The sequence below is a fragment of the Palaemon carinicauda genome, chromosome 43, assembly GCF_036898095.1.
Source record: "Palaemon carinicauda isolate YSFRI2023 chromosome 43, ASM3689809v2, whole genome shotgun sequence".
In the NCBI taxonomy this organism is placed as follows: domain Eukaryota; kingdom Metazoa; phylum Arthropoda; class Malacostraca; order Decapoda; family Palaemonidae; genus Palaemon; species Palaemon carinicauda.
Window position 1 is genome coordinate 9,637,255 of NC_090767.1, and position 27,672 is coordinate 9,664,926.

Consider the following 27,672-nt stretch of genomic DNA (forward strand, 5'->3'; position numbering starts at 1 on the left):
TTTCAGACGTTTTTCGTGTCGTGAAGGAGATAGGTTTGCTACCTGAGCCCCTATCAATGGTTCGAGGATAAACGTACCCCTGAACCTGTGGGTACTCCCGTAGGTGCTTGGCAGCAGAGGTCTTCAGTTACTAACAGATCACTGTCTTCATGAAAACCACCTCTGACAGGATCTGATGATATTCAGTCTTTGTGTGAGCCAATCCAGAGCAGTCCTGTCATCCCCTTGTGTCTGACTGTTGCAGCCAGAAAGAAGACAGTTTCAGGGTATCTTTCCTAATCTGGCCCACCGCTAGTCGCCTCTTTTGTAGGGACGGGATGAAGAAGAATTGAAGTTGTGAACGACTGGACTCGGCGTCCTTGTTGCCACAAGCTCTTGAACCAAGTTGACTTCTCACACAAGATAAGACATACCATTTCCTACTCGCTTCGCCAGGGCTACCGTGGGCTCGAGCAGTTCCCTATAGATCTGAGAACTCGTGAAACACTACGTGCGGCTTGAATTCACACGGAGGTCGAGGTTACCTCAAGCGTCCTGTCGCATCTCAAGTTTGAATCCAAGTTGGGGACTGAGTGGCAGATTTACCGCTGAAATCGGGGAGCTTCTCCCACGAAGGAATGAGACAAACAGCAGATCAGGGAACTTTTCACGTGCCGTCGCTTGGGAGCAATCAGGGTCCATTTGAATCGCAATGTCTTCAACCACCTGTCAAGAAATCGACAAACAGGGAAAAGAGGGTAGGAAAGACGCAAGCATCTAGGATCCCCAGTGATGTTGGAAGACATCTTCGAACTTTGCCGACAAGGAGAAATCAGAAAGTTTCTTGTTCAACTGCATGGGGTGCAGGTCGAGCGATGGCGAGTACCAAAGCCTTCCCGCCACGAGATGATGTACAGTACAGGTAACACAGAGGCTGTCAATTAAGCACATTTTCAATCAAACAGCGCTCATGTTTGAAAGAACTGCGCAGAGCTCTATCGTATCTCCTACTCCCAATACTGCACCTGTTTGAGAAGGGTTTGTGAACGGGAACCCTTTGTAACTTGGTCACGCATGCAAGCATTGTCTATCATTATCCATACCAAGTGTTCTATCAAACTCTTTGGAAAGATTGCAAGGCTTGTAGTGATGCAAGCATTCATGGAAGGTTGAAAGGCAGCTGCAGTCCTTATGTATATCACATCCTCTAGATCAGTGGTTCTCAAACTTTTTCATGAGCGACCCTATTTGAAACATTTCATTCCTTCGCGACCCAGAGTAAAGTGAAGAGAAAGAAAACATGCAATGATATATACAGTTTATTTTGGAAAAAATGTTATTTTTATTAATAAAATAAATTTTTGAATATACTTACCCGGTGATCATATAAACTGTCAGCTCTGCTGCCCGACAGAAAAACCTAAGGACAAAATACGCCAGCGATCGCTATACAGGTGGGGGTGTACATCAACTGCGCCATCTGTCGAGCAGGTACTCAAGTACTCCATGTCAACACAGAACCAATTTTCTCCTCGGCCCACTGGGTCTCTATTGGGGAGGAAGGGAGGGTCCTTTAATATATGATCACCGGGTAAGTATATTCAAAAATTTATTTTATTAATAAAAATAACATTTTTCAATATTAAACTTAGCCGGTGATCATATAAGCTGATTCACACCCAGGGGGGTGGGTAGAGACCAGCATTACATGTTGACATTATTATGAGCTAAGTATTTTGTATTTCATTTTAGCAGTTATTCAAAATAACAAACATAAAATAAATAAGTACTGTACCTGGTAAGGAAGTCGACTTGAACAATTACTCTGCCTTTTTAAGTACGTCTTCCTTACTGAGCCTCGCGACTCCTAGGAGCTGAAGTATGAAGGGTTGCAACCCATACTAAAGGACCTCATCAAAACCTCTAATCTAGGCGCTTCTCAAGAAATGACTTTGACCACCCGCCAAATCAAGTAGGATGCGAAAGGCTTCTTAGCCTTCCGGACAACCCAAAAACAATAATAAAACATTTCAAGAGAAAGATTAAAAAGGTTATGGAATTAGGGAATTGTAGTGGTTGAGCCCTCACCCACTACTGCACTCGTTGCTACGAATGGTCCCAGAGTGTAGCAGTTCTCGTAAAGAGACTGGACATTCTTAAGATAAAAAGACGCGAACACTGATTTGCTTTTCCAATAGGTTGCGTCGATTATACTTTGCAGAGATCTATTTTGTTTAAAGGCCACGGAAGTTGCGACAGCTCTAACTTCGTGTGTCCTTACCTTCAGCAAAGCTTGGTCTTCCTCATTCAGATGGGAATGAGCTTCTCGTATTAACAGTCTGATAAAATAGGATAAAGCATTCTTTGACATAGGCAAAGATGGATTCTTAACTGAACACCATAAAGCTTCAGACGGGCCTCGTAAAGATTTTAAATAGAACTTAAGAGCTCTTACAGGACATAAGACTCTTTCTAGTTCATTTCCAACCATACGATAAGTTTGGAATATCGAACGATATTGGTCAAGGCCGAGAAGGCAGCTCGTGTTTGGCTAGAAAACCAAGTTGTAGAACATGTAGCCGTTTCGGATGAGAATCCGATGTTCTTGCTGAAGGCATGAATCTCACTGACTCTTTTAGCTGTGGCTAAGCATATCAGGAAAAGTGTCTTTAAGGTGAGATCTTTCAGGGAGGCTGATTGTAGTGGTTCGAACCTGTCGACATAAGGAATCTTAGTACCACGTCTAAATTCCAACCAGGTGTAACCAAACGACGCTCCTTCGTGGTCTCAAAAGACTTAAGGAGGTCCTGTAGATCTTTATTGTTGGAAAGATCTAAGCCTCTGTGACGGAAGACTGATGCCAACATGCTTCTGTAACCCTTGATAGTGGGAGCTGAAAGAGATCGTTCTTTCCTCAGATATAAGAGAAAGTCAGCTATTCGAGTTACAGAGGTACTGGTCGAGGATACGGATACTGACTTGCACCAGTTTCGGAAGATTTCCCACTTCGATTGGTAGACTCTAAGGGTGGATGTTCTCCTTGCTCTAGCAATCGCTCTGGCTGCCTCCTTCGAAAAGCCTCTAGCTCTCGAGAGTCTTTCGATAGTCTGAAGGTAGTCAGACGAAGAGCGTGGAAGCCTTGGTGTACCTTCTTTACGCGTGGCTGACGTAGAAGGTCCACCCTTAGGGGAAGTGTTCTGGGAACGTCTACTAGCCATCGAAGTACCTCGGTGAGCCATTCTCCCGCGGGCCAGAGGGAAGCAACTAGCGTCAACCTTGTCCCTTCGTGAGAGGCGAACTTCTGCAGTACCTTGTTGACAATCTTGAACGGAGGGAATGCATATAGATCTAGATGTGACCAATCTAGTAGAAAGGCATCTATATGAACTGCTGCTGGGTCCGGGATTGGTGAGCAAAATATTGGGAGCCTCTTGGTCATCGAGGTTGCGAAGAGATCTATGGTTGGCTGGCCCCAGGTGGCCCAAAGTCTCTTGCATACATCCTTGTGGAGGGTCCATTCTGTTGGAATTATTAGTCCCTTCCGACTGAGACAATCTGCCATGACATTCAAGTTGCCTTGGATGAACCTCGTAACTAGTGAAATGTCTAGACCTTTTGACCAGGTGAGGAGGTCCCTTGCGATCTCGTACAATGTCAGAGAGTAGGTCCCTCCTTGCTTGGAGATGTACGCCAAAGCCGTGGTGTTGTCTGAGTTCACCTCCACCACTTTGCCTTGAAGGAGAGACCTGAAGCTTTTCCAGGTCAGACATACTGCCAGTAGCTCCTTGCAGTTGAAATGCATTGTCCTTTGATTCGAGTTCCATAATCCCGAGCATTCCCTACCGTCTAATGTCGCACCCCAGCCTATGTCCGATGCGTCCGAGAAGAGAACGTGGTTGGGAGTCTGAACAGTCAGGGGAAGACCCTCTCTAAGGTTGATATAGTCCTTTCACCAAGTCAGACAAGACTTTATCTTTCCGGAAACCGGGATCGAGACCGCTTCTAGCGTCTTGTCCTTTTTCCAGTGAAAAGCTAGATGGTATAGAAGAGGACGGAGGTGTAGTCTTCCTAGTGACACAAATTGATCCACGGATGACAGTGTCCCTACCAGACTCATCCACAGCCTGACTGGGCAGCGTTCCTTCTTCAGCATCTTCTGGATGGATAGCAGGGCTGAGGGTTGATCGTCTTGTTCAGCAACGTCCTCATCAGAGGGTTCCTCATCCGAATCTGATGAGGAAACGGCAACGGAGTGGGCAACGTCTGATTCGCTGAATCCGGTCGCACTGGTGGATGCGTGACAGAGCCGGACGCAATATCATGGCACTGCTGCACAGTCTGTGAACTGTCAACAACCATGGGTGCGCGAGGAAGTACAGCGTCAACCCGAACTGTCTAGACTGTCTGGGTTGTGCAGTCAACACCCTACCGGGTTGCTGAGGTTGACGCACTGCGTCACAACAAGTCACCTCTGCTGGTTGTTGAACGTCTTCCTAGTGACACACTGAACGTCAACAACCACCTCCGAGCGTCGCTTAACGTCAACGTGCGACTGGCAACCCACACTGGGTCGCATCGGTGGAGGAACCACCTCAACTGGCAGACGCGAGTAGGATACCTCAGCGTCAACAGGGCGCACAACCAACCGGTTGGAAGGTTGTTGGCCAGAAGGTTCTTCTCCGCATTTAAGTCCTCTATCAAGGACACAAGCTTGGACTGCATGTCTTGCAGCAAAGCCCATTAGGGTCTACGGGAGCAGGTGTGGCAACAGACGGGGTTAGCGACTGAGGCGAAACCATTTACCATCCCTGGAAGCCTTGTTATGTGTGACATAATAGAACAGCAAAACTTCAAAGGCTCGACAAAAGTTGAGAAGTTGACCTGTAAACAACTTGGAGCGTCTCCTGGCTAGGCGCCAGGGCGAGTCTACCAGAATTGAGAAGTCTATCTGGGCAGAGGCATGAACTCCCAAGCCGAGAACTTCTCTCGTGTCCTATCAGACTCTCGCTCTATAAGCCAGTTTAAAAGAAGGGAAATCAAAGGCTGTATCCCTAAAACTCCTCCTGGTGCAAAAACCAGTCGCCTAGCCAACGTAACGCTCTCTAGGAGAGCGAGAGAGCACTAGCTTAACAACAACGGCTTCGAAGTAGCTAGGCCTAGTGTAAGCTCTGACGTTTAGGCGAACGAGGAGCAGCAGTTACAAGATCCGGACGAAGATCCTTAAAAAATTATCATGATTTAATTAAAGTCCATAGGAGGCTAAGCAGCTTAAGGCTCCTCTCCAAATGACAGAGTCCTCAAAGGAATATCAGTAGGAGGGAGAACAGCACTTTCTCATCTACAGGAACCTTGTCCGATAAAAGCTAGGTTATCTCAGTGAGTCTCTCACTGGTGCATTAGTAGCAGACCAGAAGGCAACGTCATGTAACTGCTTGACAGTCTGTGAACTGTCAACAACTGAACTGTCAACCACAACAGGTGCGTGAGGACATACAGCACTGGTGCATTAGTAGCAGACCAGAAGGCAACGTCATGTAACTGCTTGACAGTCTGTGAACTGTCAACAACTGAACTGTCAACCACAACAGGTGCGTGAGGACATACAGTGTTCACTGGAGACTGCTTTGACTGTCTATACTGAGCAGTCAAAACAACTCTAGAATGCGGAGGTTGACGCACAGCGTCAAAACAAAGCAACTTAACTCCACCCTCCTGTTGTTGTGGTAACTCGCGAACGTCAACGGAGGGTTCCGTGCGTCTGTGAACGTCAACGTGCGGCTGGCAGGGTACACTGCGCATGGGTGGTGGAACTCTCACAGCCGGAGTGTGGGAGAAGGTAGCCTCAGCGTCAACTGAACGCACAACCGTGGTTGGTTGTAGGCTAACGGGTGCAGCGTCAACCTTCTCCGCACGATACTCCTGCATTAAAGATGTTAACTGTGTCTGCATGGTCTGCAGCAAAGACCACTTAGGGTCTACAGTAGCAGGTGCGGCAACAGACGGTGTTACTGCCTGTTGCGGTACCGCTTTGCCTCTCTTAGGAGGTGAGCAGTCGTCGGAAGACTGCAGCGAGTCCGAACTGACCCAGTGGCTACAACTGGGCCGTTGGACTTGCGCGGAAGGGACCGACTTGCGCTTAATAAGCTGCGAGACCTTGGTCCATGGTTTCTTACGAGAAAGCTCTTCCGCAGACGAGAAGTAAATGGGCTCTCTCGTCTTTGTGTGGGTGGGGCGATCTTGGGTAGATACGCCCGAAACCACGGAGGGAAACGTCTGTTCGTTGATCAAGGCCTGACGAACCCATAAGTCGTTCGACATTACTTCTCCCCTGGGCTTGGGAGCTTGCAAGAGGTCCCGGACTAGGTGAACGACAGGCACGAACAGACGAACCCTCGGACGCAACACTGTAACACTTTGCGCATATCACTTTATCACTTCGATTTTCTGTTTTGCACTTATTTCACTGAAATCGAAACTTTTACTGATTTCTACCTGAAACACGCAATTCTACCATTCATTAAAAGGTAGTAATTGCGAAAACAGTCGTATAATGCAGCTCATTAATACTAGCAAAAACAGAAAACATATATAAAGATAAAGAATTCAGTGGCTGGGAAAGAGACTAAACACTAGTTCAAATAAACTACGTTTACAAACTCTCACCGCACATAGCCTGGGGACAAGAATAAAACCCTAGAAACGTTTTACCTTCTTCCCCGTACAGGAGAGTAACACAAGAACAACGTTACCCGCTTGAACGGAACGTTTTTTCTCCTCTCTCTCCCTCCGTCTCTATCTCTCTCTCTCTTTCTCTCTTGATTTCGCACCTGAGAGAAGAGCCCAATTATATATCGTCAAAAAACATGTTATTTGGCTAAAGGAAAAAAACTGAAAGGTTTTCCAAATAAAAAGTTCCTTTAATTTAGAATTTAAACCATTAAGTTAAGAAAGAATGAACGAAACGTCAGAATCGATTTACTCTTACTGCAAAGTGAAACCGTGATACACTCTCTCTCTATCGTAACGATAGAGCGCATGTTGAACGTCCTGAACGTCAACAACTGCGTAGTCTAAAAAAACCAAACACTAGTTCATCTTTGAAAACAGTACGAAGACTATCAAAGAAATTCTTTCATAAAACATTAAATTTAAAAAGTTTCAAATTCCTTAAAGGCTAAATACGATATAACGGGCTCAACGTTGATTAACTTCGGTTCCAAGTTAGGACCGCCTACTATAAGGAAAGGTCGCATATAAACAAAACATAAAAATTTATTTTTATATGTTTATAATAAATGGAAAGTTAATCGAAGAGGCCTAATAAAGGCGGAGAGATATAAAATATAAAGATCTATAACGTGTTAAGCAAAATTACTAAAAACCTAAACACACTTCCGTCTAAGGGAAGGGTCGGCCATTTAAAAGTGAAAGAGAGTCCATACTCTCTTTGTCACCATAATTAAATCTATCCAAAACGAGTTCAAGTTTTGAGATGAAGATAAAACGCCTGCATAGCGAAAGCTCAAAACTAGAATAGTGTACTTCACCAAATAGTTGTGAAAACAAATCCAGTTAGTAACAGCGTATTTAGTAGGTCTTGCCAGTGGCACAACAGAGAGAAAATTGGTTCTGTGTTGACATGGAGTACTTGAGTACCTGCTCGACAGATGGCGCAGTTGATGTACACCCCCACCTGTATAGCGATCGCTGGCGTATTTTGTCCTTAGGTTTTTCTGTCGGGCAGCAGAGCTGACAGCTTATATGATCACCGGCTAAGTTTAATATTGAAAAAAATAATGTGTACAGCTTTTCATTCACAAAACTAAACTAGTGGGATTTATGGCACTGCTTTTCCTTTTCACAAAACTGAAATACACTGAAACACTGAAAGCATGATAATGTTCCTGTGTCCCTGCGACCCATCAAAATTGATCTCGCGACCCAACTTTGGGTCGCTACCCATAGTTTGAGAACCACTGCTCTAGATGGAAGGAAATTCAAGTTGACAACTCATCCCTACTAAGAATCTACTGTGGACAGCAGATTCTCAAAGGAGAGGAGGACTCGCAAGGAGATTTGTCATAATGCTACCAGGGTAGAACGTCAGGTATTCTTGATGCCACCGTACCTAAGGGTAAGAGGAACGCCGGTTGATACCCAGTAGAAGCTTCAAGAGCTGTTGGAACAATCACTTAGAAGGCGTTCGTGCAATAGCTATTTTGTCGACGTTGAGTCTCGCAACAGTTACATCGACTCTCTTGCTACGATAATTTGCCAAGGAGTTTCCCTGTAGCTTTCGGATATTCCGTCTCCTAAAGAGTTTCTTCCGATACATCTCAATCCGCAGATCGAGACAGGAGGAAGTAAGTCTGTCTCGATGCTGAAGTGATTCCTCTGATGGAGGGTAGAGACCCGTTAGTGGATGAATGCAGATATAAAGTGCTCAAAAGACTAACGTGAACACTTAGAGTGGTAACCTCTTCTCCCAAGGATGCAATGGAGAAAACTTCCAGTAAGAAAGAGAATGTATCCGTGAGGGTAAGAGTGTCCTCCAGGTCAATGGAAGCACACTTCATTCTTATGATGGACTGTATGCTGCTATCTGTACCTATCCTGAATGGCTTCAGGGGAATCATGCATGGAGGCCGTATCTGGTCTGCTTTTCCCATCGACAAGAGTACAGTATTCCATCCGTATAAGTAGACAGTAGGAGTCTGTAAAAACCTTCTTGGAAGAGCTCCTACCTTTAGGGGGTGAATTTCAATTGGTTGATCACAGGCGATATCAGCAAGCAGGTTTGGAACATTGTTGGCGAGTCACTCAAAGTACCGACAGGAACGTCCCTGCTCAGAGAAGGTACAGGAGGTCCCTGAATTCTGTGATCCTCTCTGCCTTTTCTTCTATTCCTCTCTACCTGGAAAGAGAGGTTGTAGGTGAAGGATGGAGCAATGTCTGAACCTTTCCAGGGGAGAAGAAGAGCCTGGAAGAGAAGATTGAATCTGTATGTCACAAGAGACTTCTTCAGCGCACTCAAGGTACCATGGGGATCTTGGGATACTTATCCTTGAAGGGCCGAACCCAAAACAGTAACTGATCGATGGAGGAGGCAACTTGTTTGCGTCTTCTTCTCCCCGCCCTGATGTCGGCTCCCCATGGGGGAACCAGGTTGCAGCCCTCGTACCAACATGTTCTGTGAGGAACCTACAATCTTGACTCCCTTATTCGGCACATGTAAGGCGACTGAATTTTCTCTCCTCCGGATTTCCAACTGCCTCTGGTGAACATGAATAGTACATCAAAATGGTTTTGAGTTATGATAATTGACTTTTAACTGGGCTCCAAAAGGCACTAGAAGAGATGGAAGACCCAAGAACTATGAAGTGTGAAGTAAATGATGAATGGAGAAGTATTAAAACCTCAAGATAGACGACTGGTGAAATCTAACCGAGGCCTTTTGTGTCAATAGACGTGGTAGATGATGATGATTTAACGTGCATTTCCTAAAACTATCGATTCTCAACTACAGTAATTAGTTTCAATGACGTAGAATAAGACTGGCATAGGATATAACTTATTGTTTTGAACATTTTTGATGATATCTGGCCCAACAAAATCATCCTCATATAATAGGGACCAAAGACTCCTAATAAGAGATGGTTTGTCCCAATAATCATGGTCAAGATAGCCAGTAGGAAACATATATAGTTCATGTATTTGTTCTGATCATTTTTGACGACATGATCTGGTTAGGAGGAGACACCTTCTTACTCAAGGCCCCCAACGACCAATCCAAAAAATGAAAAACTTCAAAAGCACGAAAGACTCCTTTAAGTAGATGATCAAGCTCTGAACAAGTCCACAAAATATTGGAGCGTCTCATGGCTAGACGAGGAGGAGAGTCTACCAGGCTTGAGAAGTCTCCCTGGGCAGAGGCAGGCACTCCCAAGACGAGAACTTCTCCCGTGTCATACCAGACGCTCGAACGAGAAGCTAGCTTAGGAGGAGGAAAAGCAAAGGATGACTTTCCCAGACTTCTCTTGGTTTCCAACCAGTCTCCCAGCAAGCGCATGGCCCTCTTAGAAGATCGAGAGAGCACTAACTTCGTATAAGAAGGGGTTGAGGAAGGTGGTTCTCCAACAGTTACTCTCATCAGAAACCGGTAAATTTACAGAAAAACACGGGACAACATTTCTAAGAGAAAAAAAAATAACTTTATCTACAGTAAATGATGTGCTTTCAACGAATTTGACATTTATTTCCACCGCAAATAAGCCGTTCTATTGTTATAGTTGAATGGACAAAGGTGGGAACTTGGGATTCTGCATGTGCGAAAACAAAACGTCATCATTAAACTCTTTTGAGATTTGTAAAAGGGTACAGAACCTAAAAAACCCATCTAACCTAACCTAATAGTTCCCAGGTCACAAGCCCTAGCTTGGGGAGCAAGCCCCTGGACCGCATATATTAGGGTATATCTTATTAAATATTTATTTGTGAGGAAAATAAAAGGGATTTTGACGTAGGAAAAATCTATTTCTGGGCGAAGGACCTGTGCCGCCCAGTGAATAAGCTCCATTTAGCACTTATTCTTAGGTAATTTACTGCTAAATATACCAGAGAAAAAATGTAAAGGAGTGCTAGGTTAACTAGCTCGCTCACCTATTGGTGTCGGTATAAAATTGGGCGTATAATCCAGAGGTCCCGCACTATTTAGATTTATCCACGACAGAAACCCCAATAGAGGAGAGCCGTTCAACCTCACTCGGTACTACTAACAATGCATCCGCTCAGAACCCAACTCCTTAGCACCCAAAGTTTGGGGACTCCAAGGGAGAGGAGCTGGGAGGGTTCACTGGGCGGCACAGGTCCTTCGCCCAGAAATAGATTTTTCCTACGTCAAAATCCCTTTTCTGGGCTCGAACCTGTGCCGCCCAGTGAATCAATACAAGAGAAAATGTCACCAAACTTGCAAAATAAAGGAAAAAACATAAGCGTAAGGGAAATACAGGATGCTTTAATCAGAGATGAGTACCAAAAAACAATTATAAGGGTATCTTAAATATGAACATAAATCCAACAAGGTAGGTATAATAATGCCGTGAGTGATAATATATACAGATACTCAGGAGTATATAAAAATTTACAAATATAATAACAGTATTCAGGTGCGAGACCAACGAATACAATAGGGTATAAATGAGGCAGGTAAGAGGGAGAGATAAAGAGACAAGGCCTTAACCTGTGAGTTACCTGGGAGTAACTACGCTCCCTGCGGCTACTGTAGAAAATTTTAGGGCTTCCAAATGTTTAAGGTAGTGTTTCTTGAACACTGACGGTGATTTCCACCCTGTAAACCTGGAGAGGTCTGTAAAATTCATGTGGTGAAAGAAGTTCACCGAGGTAGCAACCGCCCTGATATCATGTGCAAGAGGAAAAGAGTCAGGGTTAGCTTGTTTAATAAAATACAAAATTTGTTGCCTGATCCCTTTAATAGTAATGGTACCGCCTTGTTCTCTAACGAATAGAGGCCCCGAGGAGTTAGAGGAGGTCCGGGATAAATAAGACCTAAGAGTAGTGACAGGGCACAGAGACGGATCTTGCGTGAGGGGAACAATTTTCCAGGAGGTCCATCTGTTTTGAGGGTCTTCGTTCTTAGCCAAAAAGAATTTGTTAGGAGAAAGAAGGACCTCTCCCGAAGGCAGAAAGTCAATATGACCCGGGTCTCTCGACAAGGCTGCCAATTCAGAAATTCTTGCCCTGGAAGCCAAGCTCACCAGGAAAAGTGTTTTCCTGAGAAGGGGCATGTAATCACAAGAACTGTTAATGGTATCAGAAGCCAATTTGAGTACGTCATTAAGGAACCAGGTCACCGGGGTAGGACGAGTAACCGGTTTCAGTCTGGCACAAGCTTTCGGAATTGAAGCTAACAAAGAGTCGGTTAAGTCTATGTTAAAACCCACTAGGAAGATCTTTTTCAGAGCCGATTTAATAGTGGTGATAGTATTGGCTGCCAGACCTGATTCTAATAAAGATCTAAAGAAAGTGACTGTAAGGTTCAAGTTCATACAGTTCACGTCTGAGTCTATTAAAAATTTTGCCAACTTTTTAACTGCAGAGTCATACTGGCGGATGGTGGAATCCCGTTTATCCGATTCTAGGAACAAGGTGTTTTGAGGATCAATATTGGCACCATGCATAGCCGCAAACTTCATAAAGTCCATAAAGTTAGGGCGCTCTGAATGTTTGAGAAAGCGTACACAACGCGTGTTTGTACTATCTGAGACAGAACCGGATTGGGTATCGGGTGAGGGTATAGTCTCAACTCTCGCAGGAGAGGATACCAGTTGCTCTTGGGCCAGTTGGGTGCGACCAAGGCTACTTGTCCCTTGAAGGATCTCAGTTTGTCTAGAACTTTCAGCAAAAGATTCACCGGGGGAAAGAGATAAATCTTTTCCCAGGTGTCCCAATTCTGTGACATGGCGTCTGTGGCGTAAGCCTGAGGGTCTAGATTGGGAGCCACATATACTCTCAATTTGTGGTTGGATTCCGTGGCGAAGAGGTCCACTTGGAGACCGGGAACCTGAGAGAGAATCCACCGAAATGACTTTAGATCGAGTGACCATTCCGATTCTAGAGGGGAGGTCCGGGACAGGGCGTCTGCCACTACATTCCGGACTCCCGCCAGGTGGACAGCTGAAAGATGCCAACGGTTCAAGGCTGCTAGGGAGAATATGGCTACTAGAACATGGTTCAGAGGCCCTGACTTTGACCCGCCTCTGTTGAGGCAGCGGACCACCACTTCGCTGTCGAGGACCAGACGAAGGTGTTGTTTCTTGGGAAGAGCGAGACGTTTCAGGGTTAGAAGAACTGCCATGGCCTCTAGCACATTGATGTGAAAATGGCGGAACAAGGGAGTCCAAAGACCTTGAACTTTCTTGAGCTGAGAATAGCCGCCCCAACCTGATAAGGATGCGTCCGTGTGAATGATTAATTCCGGAGGCGGAAATCGAAGGGGAACTGACTTTGACAGACTGTTTGCTCTTGTCCAAGGAAGAAGTCTTTCCCGTAGAATGGGAGGAAGGCGGACTTTCCTGTCCCGGAGCTTCCGGTTCGCCCTCGAACGCCAGACACGATTGATATCTTTCAATTTTGCCTTCAGAAGAAGATCCGTCACTGAGGCAAACTGAAGGGACCCCAGAATCCTCTCTTGGAGTCGTCTGGAACTTACTTTGTCTTTGAGAAAGCGTTTGGTGTTCCTTGCAATCTCTAACCTCTTGGGTCTGGGAAGACACAGAGTATGAGATATAAGATCCCATTGCAGGCCGAGCCATTGGAACTTCGATTTTGGAAGAAGACGGGACTTCTTGAAGTTGATCTGGAAGCCTAGAGATTGAAGATAATGGATGACTTTGTGAGTGGCTTTTAGGCAATTTTGGGAGGTGTCTGACCAAATGAGCCAGTCGTCCAGATAGGCTACTACTTGAATCCCTTGATTCCTGAGTTCCTGAACAGCGACTTCTGCTAACTTTGTGAAGATCCTTGGGGCGATGTTGAGCCCGAAAGGCATCACCTTGAAGGAGTAACTTTTGTCCCCTAAGCGAAAGCCTAGGTACGGACGGAAGTGTCTCGCTATCGGGACGTGATAATAGGCGTCTGTAAGATCGATAGAGGTGGTGACGGCCCCACGGGGAAGCAAGGTCCGCACCTGCGAGACGGTAAGCATTCGAAACTTGTCGCATTGAATGGACAAGTTGAGAAGGGATAGGTCTAGAATCACTCTTCTCTTGTCTGAATCCTTCTTCGGGACACTGAACAGCCGACCTTGAAACTTCAGATGTTTCGTTTCTTGTATGGCGTTCTTTTGTAAAAGATCCTGGACAAATTCGACCAGGTCCGAAGTGGGGTGTTGACGAAATTTGTTCGGAGGAGGAGGTCCTTGAATCCAACTCCACCCCAGTCCCTTGGAGATGATACTGAACGCCCAGGGACTGAACCTCCATTTGTTGCGGAAGGCATAGAGCCTCCCCCCTACCTGCTGCACCTCAGTATTGGTTTGAGGAGTTGCCTCCACGTCCGCCTCGGAAGTTCTTTCCTCTGCGAAAAGCTCTTCCCCTGCCTTTGTTCTGGTTAGAACCATGGTGGTAGCCTCTGCCTCTACCATAACTCTAGGAAGAGCTATGAGCCTCGTAAGACTGGTTAAAGGCAGGAGAAGTGGCGGAGGCACCAGAAAGCTGGCTCTTAGGGAGCAGAACGGTGACATAGTCGTCCGAAGGAGCCGAGAGGTGGAAGGCTGTGCGGGGACAACAGAAGATGGAGGAAGAGGCAGCCGGAAGTTGGATGAAGCACTCTGCTGTTGCCTGAACTGGGTGGAGGTATATGGTCTAAGCTTCTTCCTACCCCGGGCTTGATAATTTGCGGGGTCATATTTGCGTTTAGGGGTCAAACCCCAACGGGCTTTAAGGCTCTGATTAACCCTAGTGGCCTCCGCCAAGACTTCCTCTACGAGATCCTCGGGGAAGAGATTTGAACCCCAACAGGAGGACCGGATGAGCTTATTAGGTTCATGCCTAATCGTCGCCTCAGCTAGGACATGCTTGCGACATCTGCGTTTAGCAGTAGCGAAGTCATACAAATCATAATATAAAGACTGTAACGTAGCCTTGTTGAGAGACTTAAAAATACTCTCCGTATCGTAAGTCAAGGCTATCGACTCCGTGGATGTGGCCAAGTTTAGAGTACGGCCCACACGTAGGCGGGAATCATATTCCTGTTTAATGAGGGATTCCGGGAGACCGGGAAGCCTCTCACTAAACAAAACTGAGGCACAGTCTGCTGCAAGCTTGCCAGAGGTAAAGGTGGTATGGACGTTGTCCCAACACTCAATGCCTGAAGGAAGAAGGAGGGAGATTGGATCCACCTCTCGGATGGGAGGCAAGGGCTTCTCCTCCAGAGCATATTGGAAGGCAAGCTCTGCCACCTTATTGACGCATGGAGTCAAGGTGTTCTTGTCCATTAAGAACATCGTAAAGGAGCTTTTATAAGGCGTGAGCATGGTGTTAGTGCAGCCGATGTCGTTCAAAAATCTGGCCCAAACAGATTGGGCTTGCTCCTTCGGGAAGATGACCGTCTCTTTAGGGACCTTGTCTAATCGAACTAAAGCTTCCTCTGTAAGCCTGGCATAACCATGAAATGGAAATGCCAGACCAGGAGGAAAGAATTCAAAGTCCTCTAGAGGACGAGTGCCAAGGCCCTCCAGAGTCAACATTCCGTCTGAGAACGGGGAATGAAGAGCCATACGCCAGGGGTTGTTCTTGGCAAACGGCGGGAGCTTAGAGGCATCCGGGATGAGAGAGCTTTGGACTCTCTCCGGAGCTCCTTGCTCTAAAGCCCCAAGTCTCTGACCGATGTTAGAGAACATCGTGTCCATCTTCGACTGCATCTCCGAAACCAACTTTGCCTGCATCTCCGACACGATGCGAAGCATGGCTGATTCGGAAAGGCCCGGGCTAGCAGCAGGAGGGGCGGAATGAACTCCCGGGTCGTGAGACTTAGAGGAGGGACCAGAGGCCTTTGAAGACGGGTTCGTACAATGTTTAGAGCCATGAGAAGTCTTGTGAGGCTTGCGAGCTTTGGGTAAGGTTCTTGAAGTAGACTTATCCTTAGGGGGAACCGGGTATGATCGTTGAGACGAATCACGGTCCCCAGAAAATCCATGAAAAGAAGAGCGATCAGAAGAAGAAGAAAGAGCGGGGCTGAGGATAGAAATCTCAGCGCCGGACACACCTGCCTCACTTACCACCCTACCTGTATCCGGCTCGTCTAGTAACATTGGTTCGACGTCTAGGTTCATGGAGGCAACATTGTCCTCCAGACCTCCGGGGGCGTCCGATGGATCTTGCTCTGGGTCGATGAGACCCGTTATAGTGGCATCAATGTGGGCAATGATGGGAGCTGCCACATGCCTAGCCACAGCAGCTGAAGACTTGGCGTTGGGGTAAACCATGGTGCAGTAGTCCTCAGATAGGACGTACGGCCGCTTAGACTTCACATTCCGGGCAAACCCACCAACCCACACCTTCAGTGTGGCCCGAGCCGCAGACTTTTGCTCCGGGGATGCCTGAAATAATAGTGGGAATTATAAAAGGGAAGACTCCCAATGGTCCTTCAAGACCATAGATATCTTACTAATAGTAAAATAAATAAGAAGGCAACATAGCCAACGGGACTCACCGAGTCAGATCCAAGGGTAGTGATGAGGTCGAAGCAAATCACACAGTTATCCGGGTGCCATACCACAACGTCTTCCAGTTGAACCCCACAAGGGGCGTGAGATCGGCAGACGGAGTGGCCACAAGGCTGGTGCAGAACAGCTGCACAGGCCGGCGTCAGACAATGCACCATCTAAAAATAAAAAGAATAGTATATGAGAAACTGTAATTCTCTTAAGTAGGGGCGGGTCCGGAGGACCCGGGCCTAACATAGGTCTAACACAAGATTAGAGCTTAACTGTAATATTCTTTAAGTAGGGGCGGGTCCGGAGGACCCGGGCCTAACATAGGTCTAACACAAGAATAGAGCTTAACTGTAATATTCTTAGGTAGGGGCGGGTCCGGAGGACCCGGGCCTAACATAGGTCTAACACAAGGTTAGAGCTTAACTGTAATATTCTTACGTAGGGGCGGGACCGGAGGACCCGGGCCTAAACATAAGTCTAACTTGAAACTAAAGTATAGCAATCCATTCCGGTCAAGCCGGGAGCATAAAAAAGGATGCAATAACAAGGAATTAAGACACATGGTGTCTGATTTCCCGGGGCGGGGTAGGCCCCGGGCCGGGAAATAAAAGTATATCCAATACCAATTCATTTAGGGACTCCGGGGTAGTGATCTGTCATATATAATCATCATAGGAAATGTTATAAAATAATAGGGGGGGCGGAACTGTAGCTAAGAACCGCCAACCGAACCCGGAGGGTTTCGTATAACATAAGCCAGAATGAAAAGTGAATATAAAATAGGGTGCACCGGGATCCAACTCCGTTGACCGGTGGCCAACCAGACTAAACAGAGACGAACCCGCCGGGCCACCCGGAGGACAAAGTCCATAAACACTGAACTACCCCCTCTAAAAGGAGGGAAGGCAACGGTCCACTAGTGGAGGGGGGAGAAGCCTAGCCGCCCACCTAGCGAGAGGGGGAGCGTGGGGGAGGATCACGTGATACGAGGCAGCAGGGCTACCAACTAACGATCCCCAACCAGACAGATCAAACGGAGTAATGGCACAAATATTCATTATAATAATAATAGCGTTAAAAATTATATGAATAAACACATAGAAATTTTGGGCAAGGCATGCAATATAATAATTAAATCACAAAAGACACACCTGATGGCTAAAAATAACATTGCCGCCTAGCAACGAAGGTCGGCAGCCATAACGATACGTAAATGATATCGGCCCTAAAATTGAACCACGAGGATTCTAAACGCTAAATAATGAATATTCACAATAACAAATAATATTTAATAATAAAATAATACACATAGTAACACCGCGAGTGAAACTTAAAAGCTCTCAAAAACAGGAGTACCAACTGTAGTGAAATCAAGCAAGATCGATATGAACGAAGAGAATAAACTCCTATAATATAAATATTAAACGATCTAGGTTGCTCAAAACACAGTAAAACCCAGCTTGGTACTTAACTTAGACGGTGTCTCCTGGGAAACCGACGAAGAAGCCATAATTCAATGGAAAATAAACCAAAATCGAGAGCACAACAAAAAAGCAGGTTACTATACTCGTCGTGCTAAAAGGAGTTGGGTTCTGAGCGGATGCATTGTTAGTAGTACCGAGTGAGGTTGAACGGCTCTCCTCTATTGGGGTTTCTGTCGTGGATAAATCTAAATAGTGCGGGACCTCTGGATTATACGCCCAATTTTATACCGACACCAATAGGTGAGCGAGCTAGTTAACCTAGCACTCCTTTACATTTTTTCTCTGGTATATTTAGCAGTAAATTACCTAAGAATAAGTGCTAAATGGAGCTTATTCACTGGGCGGCACAGGTTCGAGCCCAGAAAGGTAATTTTTGAAGGAAAGGGAGTTTTTTTAATAGACCCCAATTATTTTATTAGTAAATTTGTCCCATGTATTTCTATAATACCCAGAAACCTAAGAAACACCATAAAATACTGCAGAAACAAGTCTCTTTTTCTCCAAAAAGATTACTGTACTATTCTATTATTTCACCCTAACCTAAATTGCCATACTTTAAGCTACAACTTGAAAAAACAACTTTGTAATACCTTAAAAATCCCAGGAGTTTTCGGAAAGTTTCCCTTCAAAAACTTGAGCAGTAATGAGACTGGTTAAGTGAATATACTTCATTTTTATCAAACAACACTATTATTTTGTATACCAAGAAAAGTACTTCTCTCAGAAGCCACAGTTTAAAATGTCAATTGTAATTCAATATAAAGACTTAGAGATCCTTTCCCAGTCATTGCTGTTTTTGGAAACCGTATTTAATAAACAATTTACCCCCCCCCCCTCCTCCCCCCAATAGTTCCAGAAATTACATTCTACTTACATTAGACAAAATGAATTCGTTGTAACCTAATGTTGTATTTCTAATCATTACACCTGCTTCCACCTGAGATGGTAATAGCTCATTTGCATATATTGTATTATTATTATTATCATTATACGACTCGTGAATACAACTTTTAAGTATTTCGGGGTATATGTATGATAGCGACCAGATACTGACCGTGTCGTGTTTAATACAACGCTTCGTCACGGTAACAGGAGGACTGACCCAGGCGGAGGATTGACCCATAATCTCTCGTAAAACTGACCCAGTGGTTTGGAGAACTGACCCACAATGTTTATCTATACCAGAGTGCATTTATTATTAAAGTTATTTGATTAAATATAACAACATATGGATTCCATATAACAACACATATGTTGTAATAAAAACTTTTGTCATTGGTAAATATTATATATTTGCAGGTAGAACCTTGGATAGGGGTTGTGACCTGGGAAGGGGGTCCGGGGGCTTGCCCCCCGGCTAGGGGTTGTGACCTGGGAAGGGAATCCGGGGGCTTGCCCCCCGGCTAGGGGTTGTGACCTGGGAAGGGAATCCAGGGGCTTGCCCCCCGCCTAGGGGTTGTGACCTGGGAACTTCTAGGTTAGGTTAGGTGGGTTTGTTAGGTTCTGTACCCTTTTTAATTACATTTTCATATCCTATAAACAAAATATTTGATAGAAAAGTAAATAAAATATCAATGAAATATTAAACTTTTCCTTGATAAAATCATGTAATAATACCAAAGAATTAGCTTTAGAAAAGAAAAACATTGTGGGTCAGTCCTCCAAACCACTCCAGTTACCCTGACAGTGTGTGGCGTTTATTACAACGAATTACAGTCATTTCGCCCACAAGTCAATTCGCCCACAAGTCATTTCGCTCACAAGTCATTTCGCCCACAAGTCAATTCGCCCACATATAAGAGTCAATTCACCCACATATAAGAGTCAATTTGCCGACACATAATAGTCAACATACATGTAAGATTAAGAAAGTGGTAAAATAAAAAACTTTTGTTAACAAATAGCTCCATATATGCAAGATTCAGAAAGCAGTTAGAAAAAACATAAAATAAAGTTTTATCAAAAGACAGTTAAATAAATGTATTACTATTCGGAAAGTATTTTTTTTATTAAAAGACAGTTACATACATGCAATATTCAGATAGTGACAAAGAATTGAAGAAACTTTTATTAAAATATAGTTACATTTAAAACAAGTACAGTACTCACTACATATGCAGGATTCAGCTGCGCACTGGGCCATCCAGGTGAGCGCATGCTTTCAGCAACTTATAAGCCAATAGCTCACCCCTCACGTGTTCCTCCCAAAGAGTAAATATTCAATCCTGTAAGTGTCTATATTTTTTCCTTTGGATCCTTCGTAGTTTTTTTTCGGATACTAGCCTCATGTAGATCAACGTCAATTTAGCCTCTTTGTGGAGAAGGCTTATGAGGAGGTAGAACTGTAGGTTACATCTACCTGCAGCACGTTTGTTTAGACGGTTGTGCCAGCCCTCAATATCATTATTGGTGCAGAGAGACTGATAAAAAATACTCCAGCTAGAAGTTGGCCATAAGGAGTTGTGGATCCATGTTCTTGACATGTACTGCATTATAGTCTGCAACTGGGCTGTGGTAGATTGACGTGAGAGCCGTTCAAACACGGGACCTATATCTGCCTCAGGCAGAAATGGAAGGGTCATCACTTTCCGTAAGAATTTATACGTCCCGTCATCATGTGTGTAGGCATTCTGGAGACCAACCTCTTGAATCTACATAAGTATAAAAAAAAAAAAAAAAAAAAAAAAAAAAAAAAAAAAAAAAAAAAAAAAAAAAAAAAAAAAAATTAGACATTGTACTGTACAAAAGAAAAAAAATATCTGGTCATATTATGGTGATATAATTAACAGTTTGTGATAACGTCACAACTGAAGTACCTACTAGTAAAGAGGCCTCATTTGGACAATCTTCCCTGATGAATTACACCATGAGCCATCCAGTAGTATAGTAGAGATCGGTGATGTGTACTAGATATGAACTATTATCGTATTATCCCGACTTCGGTATACCTTTCTACTATCTGCAAAATCAGGTTGGCAACCCCACCACAGTGTGGGCGAAATGACTTAACAGTGTGGGCGAAACAACTACACAGTGTGGGCGAAATGACCTGTGGGCGAAATGACTCCATAGTGTGGCGAAATGGCATGTGGGCGAAATGACCGGATTGCATTACAACGCTTCGTCACTAACAAGACGGAATACAAATGTGGAGTCGATGACGTCAATAGATAAAAAAAAAGGTAAATCTTATTTTGAAATGGCACAGCAAACATCAAGACGATGTTACCAGCAGTGGCAGAACTACTGGGAGAAGTGTGTGCAGTCCCCAGGGGAATACTTTGAAGGTGATTCTCAATACTTGACAGTACTCTAAAAGTTTTATTCCAGCTGTGTCCAGGTTATGGAATGATCTTTCTAATCGGGTAGATGAATCAGTAGAAGTTCAAAAGTTCAAACTTGCAGTAAATGTTTTTAAGTTGAACAGGCAGACATAAGTCTCTCTTTATAGTTTATAAATGAAATATGATTTAATGTTGTTAGGGTTTCTGGGGTGTATGTACGATAGCGGCCACCTGTATGTCTAACTTAGAATACGGCAGTGTAAGGGGGGTCGCAGGGGGGCGTTATCCCCCCCGTTAGGTAAGTAGGTAAGGACAGGGCTTGTAGGTTAGGTTAGGGGGGAAAGTTTAGGTTAGTTGATGTCCATTTTTAATCAATGCGTGAGGAAATGGCCGCTGATATACAAAGGCTCCATGTCTCTAAAATATTTATTTTTAATTGTTCATTACTTCTTATATCAATTATTCATTTCCATATTTCCTTTCCTCATTGGGGTATTTTTCCTTGTTGGGGCCGCATACAGCTTTTCAAATTACGGTTGTAGCTTAGCTGGTAATACTAATAATAGGATTTTTTCAATGCGACATTCACCATTAGAATATTAACGAGTATAATGAAAACATTGGCTTAGGGTACAGGGGTGTAACCCCGTAGGTCAAGGCAGGTATGGGGGTGCCTCGAGTTAGTACGATCCCTTCGACTTACTTTCACCTCGAATAAATAGTCAGTAGGTATAGAAAACGGGATTGCAAGACGAGTGGCAATATTGAACATATTTACTAACCAAACTGGATATGAGCGAACCTATCGGTACCCTTAACCTTTGGCCTGCAGTAGGTCATCAAAGTTACATTACCCCGCAATTATGGTTAATATAGGCAGGTTAGCCTGCAATAATGATTAATATAAGCTGTTTAGCCTGCAATAATGGTTAACATAGGCTGGTTAGCCTGCAAAAATGGTTAATATAGGCTGGTTAACCTGCAATAATGGTTAATATAGGCTAGTTAGCCTGCAATAATGGTTATTATAGGTTGGTTAGCCTGCAATAAAGGTTAATATAGGCTGGTTAGCCTGCAATAATGGTTAATATAGGCTAGTTAGCCTGCAATAATGGTTAATATAGGCTGGTTAATCTGCAATAATGGTATAGGCTGGTTAGCCGGCAATAAAGGTTAATATAGGCTGGTTAGCCTGCAATAATGATTAATATAGGCTAGTTAGCCTGCAATAATGGTTAATATAGGCTGGTTAATCTGCAATAATGGTTAGTATAGGCTGGTTAGCCTGCAATAATGGTTAATATAGGCTGGTAAATCTGCAATAATGGTTAGTATAGGCTGGTTAGCCTGCAATAATGATTAATATAGGCTAGTTAGCCATCAATAATGGTTAATATAGGCTGGTTAATCTGCAATAATGGTTAGTATAGGCTGGTTAGCCTGCAATAATGGTTAATATAGGCTGGTTAATCTGCAATAATGGTTAGTATAGGCTGGTTAGCCTGCAATAATGATTAATATAGGCTAGTTAGCCTGCAATAATGGTTAATATAGGCTGGTTAATCTGCAATAATGTATAGGCTGGTTAGCCTGCAATAATGGTTAATATAGGCTGGTTAATCTGCAATAATGGTATAGGCTGGTTAGCCAGCAATAATGGTTAGTATAGGCTGGTTAGCCAGCAATAATGGTTAATATAGGCTGGTTAGCCTGCAAGATGATTAGCAATTTCAGCCTACCTAAGGTACCGACCCCAGACTAACGTCTCTAGCTTAAGGTACACAGCTTATAAGCTAGAACTATAAATCAAGAATTTGCCATATAAATATTTAGGTTAATTACAACACAATCTAATCGTGAGTACAAATAGATATAAGTAAATCAATGAATAAATAAGTTTAAATATATTTCTCGTCTCGTATACCTGAAAGCCTGGCCACATTGAAGAGTGATATCCAACCGAAGCTCTTTCTTCGAACAGGGAAATTCGAACAATATTCCAGACAGCATTAACGGAAATTGGATTAATTGAGGTTTTTAGTCCATATCATTAACCGTTAATATAATAAACTGGGCAGGAATTAAACTGATAATAATATTGGGTTCGTCTTAAACACTTCTCCGAAACCCGCCATGCCATTAAATTACTAGCGAAACCGGTAGCGTCTCTCGCTGGACTGAAATCTTTCTACCCGGAGATAGCTACCCGAGGATAGCGTTATGTTGGGCTAGCAGTAAATAACTTTCTCGATTAGTAAGGCCAGGTCATAATAACAGACGATGTTTTAGTATAGTGTCTCGATAGGATCCTGGTAGGTAAATAAGGAAAAAAACGACTTAAGTAATGAACAATTAAAATAAAATATTAACATTAAAACAGAATAGAGGAAAATTTCCCTGTTTTAGGAAAATGAGAAGAAAACTTCGAAATCAACAGAGAAAGTTTACTCGGTTTCGCATTTATGTAAAGCACGATACTTAAATGGGAGAAGCTACAAAATCTCTAACAAATAGTAGAAAAGTTGGTTCTATTAATGAGGGTACTAATACTCTGGTGTATATAAAGCCCTAACCACTGATAGTCATAATGTGGCCAGTTGGAGGAAAATTAACGTTTTTGGGAAATTTTGAGTCCAAAAAGGGAAAAATAATACTAAAATCAATTGGGAAATTTTATTCGAAGGTTTCATATTTATGAAAAGCAGGATATATGTAAAATTAAATTGGGAAGACACAAAATCTATAACAAATAGCAAAAAGATTGTTTCTGTTAATGAGGGCACGAATTCTGAACAGATGGTAGTGGGAGTAGATCGACAGTTTAACTATTAAGTTGTTGCAGATTAACTATTATCCCTCCCGGCAAACAAAGGATTAACGAAGCTTTTAATCCGACCCAAAGAATTTCTATTAGACAATAAATAAGCTTGAAAACAACAGAATCAGTTTTCATGTTGGATAATTTTACTATTTATTTGGAATTTTCTCCACAAATAATTAAAATTATGTTATCGGCATGCATTCAACACATTATGTACGCCTGTTTTTCATAACTTTATATATATTTTCTAAAATATCCATCCTCGCTCATCATCATATATTATTTTTCTTCCTTCACACTAACGAAAAAATAAATTGGTTTTCAAAGAAATAGGAAGTTTTTCTTTTAGTAAATTCGTAACCTTTTCTTCACAAATATTTGATTTGTATCTAGATTTCTATTATGCTATAGGCCCACTGTATTCCTATTGTTGAATGTACCTCAAGTTCAGGAGATAGCCATGAACCAATTTTGAAAGACCAAAACAGGGATATTTAGTCTCGCCCATCTTGCAACACTGTCACTATGCCTTTTCATTCAGTCTTGTTAATGGTTAAGGGAAATATTGTTTGCACAAAGATTAATCATCTTAAAATCGAATCAAAATACTAATACACCTATCACTGTATCAGTCACAAATGTTGATAAATGAACTGTGGGCTTAAATGACTGCACAGATATTGAAAAATAAAAAAAATAAATCTCATTCCTAGATTTGCTTACTATGTGGAATAAAAAAAAGAGTGAAAGCAAATTAAAAACAATAAGAATGAAATTTTGGCAGCATGTTGCATCCGAAAGCAGGCCTGGTGGTTGGGCGATAAATTTTGTCAATTTTCAAGTTTTTGCCTTTTTTAATAATAATAATAATTATTATTATTATTATCATCATTATTATTATTATTATTATTATTTGCTAAGCTACAGCCCTAGTTAGAAAAGCAGGATAAGTTATAAGCCCAAGGGCTCCAACAGGGAAAGCAACCCAGTGAGGATAGGAAAAAAGAATAAATAGAATATTTTAAAAACAGTAACAACATTAAAATAAATATTTCCTATATAAACTATAAAAACTTTAACAAAACAAGATGAAGAGAACTCTAACCCAAGACAGTAGAAGACCATGGTACAGAGGTTAAGGCACTACCCAAGACTAGAGAACAATAGTTTGATTTTCTTGGTCACAGATGGAATAAAACTTCTAGAACAATGTGTAGTTTTGAGCAGATTGAGGGGTAAAAATGGGTAATTTTCACTTTTTTGACTTTTCTTGACTTGAATATATATCTGGTTGCCAGACATAGAAAAAATTTTTGCGACACATTGAGTTGGTATAGAATTTGAGCCCCATACATAGTATAATCAGAATCATGAATAATATTGTATCTAACCCATTTCAGAATTCTGCAGATTAAGGGGTAAAAATGGGTAAATTTCAATTTTTTTTACTTTTCTCGACTGAAATACATATCTGGTTGCCAGACATAGAAACAATTTTTGCGTCACATTGAGTTGGTATAAAATTTGATCCCCATACATAGTATAATACAAAGCATAAATAATATTGTATCTAACCCATTTCAGAAATCTGCGATAGAGGGGTAAAAATGGGTAATTTTCACTTTTTTGACTTTTCTCGACTGAAATACATATCTGGTTGCCAGACATAGAAACAATTTTTGCGTCACATTGAGTTGGTATGGAATTTGATCCCCATACATAGTATAATCAGAATCATGAATAATATTGTATCTAACCCATTTCAAAATTCTGTGATAGAGGGGTAAAAACGGGTAATTTTCACTTTTCTGACTTTTCTCGACTGAAATACATATCTGGTTGCCAGACATAAAAACAATTTTTGCGTCACATTGAGTTAGTATTGAATTTGATCCCCATACATAGTATAATCAGAATCATGAATAATATTGTATCTAACCCATTTCAGAAATCTGCGATAGAGGGGTAAAAATGGGTAATTTTCACTTTTTTTACTATTCTCGACTGAAATACATATCTGGTTGCCAGACATAGAAACAATTTTTGCGTCACATTGAGTTGGTATAGAATTTGATCCCCATACATAGTATAATCAGAATCATGAATAATATTGTATCTAACCCATTTCAGAATTCTGCGAGAGGGGTAAAAATGGGTAATTTTCACATTTTTGACTTTTTTCGACTGAAATACACATCTGGTTGCCAGACATAGAAACAATTTTTGCGTCACATTGAGTTGGTATACAATTTGATCCCCATACATAGTATAATCAAAATCATGAATAATATTGTATCTAACCCATTTCAGAATTCTGCGATAGAGGGGTAAAAATGGGTAATTTTCACTTTTTTGACTTTTCTCGACTGAAATACATATCTGGTTGCCAGACATAGAAACAATTTTTGCGTCACATTGAGTTGGTATACAATTTGATCCCCATACATAGTATAATCAAAATCATGAATAATATTGTATCTAACCCATTTCAGAATTCTGCAATAGAGGGGTAAAAATGGGTAATTTTCACTTTTTTGACTTTTCTCGACTGAAATACATATCTGGTTGCCAGACATAGAAACAATTTTTGCGTCACATTGAGTTGGTATAGAATTCGAGCCCTATACATATTATAATCAAAATCATGAATAATATTGTACCTAACCCATTTCAGAATTCTGCGATAGAGGGGTAAAAATGGGTAAATTTCACTTTTTTGACTTTTCTCGACTGAAATACATATCTGGTTGCCAGACATAGAAACAATTTTTGCGTCACATTGAGTTGGTATACAATTTGATCCCCATACATAGTATAATCAAAATCATGAATAATATTGTATCTAACCCATTTCAGAATTCTGCAATAGAGGGGTAAAAATGGGTAATTTTCACTTTTTTGACTTTTCTCGACTGAAATACATATCTGGTTGCCAGACATAGAAACAATTTTTGCGTCACATTGAGTTGGTATAGAATTCGAGCCCTATACATATTATAATCAAAATCATGAATAATATTGTACCTAACCCATTTCAGAATTCTGCGATAGAGGGGTAAAAATGGGTAAATTTCACTTTTTTTACTTTTCTCGATTGAAATACATATCTGGTTGCCAGACATAGAAACAATTTTTGCGTCACATTGAGTTGGTATAGAATTTGAGCCCCATACATAGTATAATCAGAATCATGAATAATATTGTATATACCCCATTTCAGAGTTCTTCAGATTAAGGGGTAAAAACTGGTAATTTTCACTTGTTCCGTAACTGAAATACAAACCACGCTACTTACATAGGGTAATTACTTCGGTGTAGCCGAATGACGAGCCATTAGAATTTTAACGAGGGTTTACTACCCCCGCTAGTTAGCAGGGGGTAAGGAAGGGTAGCTTGCTACCCCCCCCCCCCCCTTACACACACTAGTGAGTGCTTCACTTTGCTTTTGGCTCGGGTGAATATCAGACGTGTCTCCTCTCACCCTCTCTTGACTGCCATTAATCTGTTTTGCTTTCTCATTTTCTACAGAGTGTGTATGAAGTTTGCCTCTATCAATTAATAATGCCTACGTGTCCTGGATTACCTGGCCGCCCTTGTGGGACCTTTATGTCGGCGGTCAACACTGATCCCTACACTTTGTGTCTTCATTGTAGGGGCCAACGGTGTGATAGTGGTAATGTATGCGGTGAGTGTAGGGAGTGGTCTACCTCCCAGTGGGAGAGGTTTGCCCGGCACCGGAAGAAAAAGTACAAAAGGGATATTTCTCCTTCAAACGCTTCTTTGAAGAGAGAAAATTCCAAGGCTTCTTATTCCGTAGCCCATTCCTCCTCCGAAGCTCCCACTCGATCGGTCTCTTCTGAGAGGCCGGCG

General features: G+C 42.6%; 1 long non-coding RNA gene across 1 annotated transcript in view; it reads right to left on the minus strand.

The window, feature by feature from the left end:
* The window catches only part of LOC137633607 (uncharacterized), a 75,822-nt gene extending 52,538 nt beyond the window's left edge, over nt 1-23,284 (minus strand). Inside the window, exon 1 of the long non-coding RNA XR_011042303.1 lies at nt 22,906-23,284. This is a non-coding gene — a long non-coding RNA (uncharacterized lncRNA). The remainder of the gene's footprint in view (nt 1-22,905) is intronic.
* Nucleotides 23,285-27,672: the final 4,388 nt, after the last annotated feature.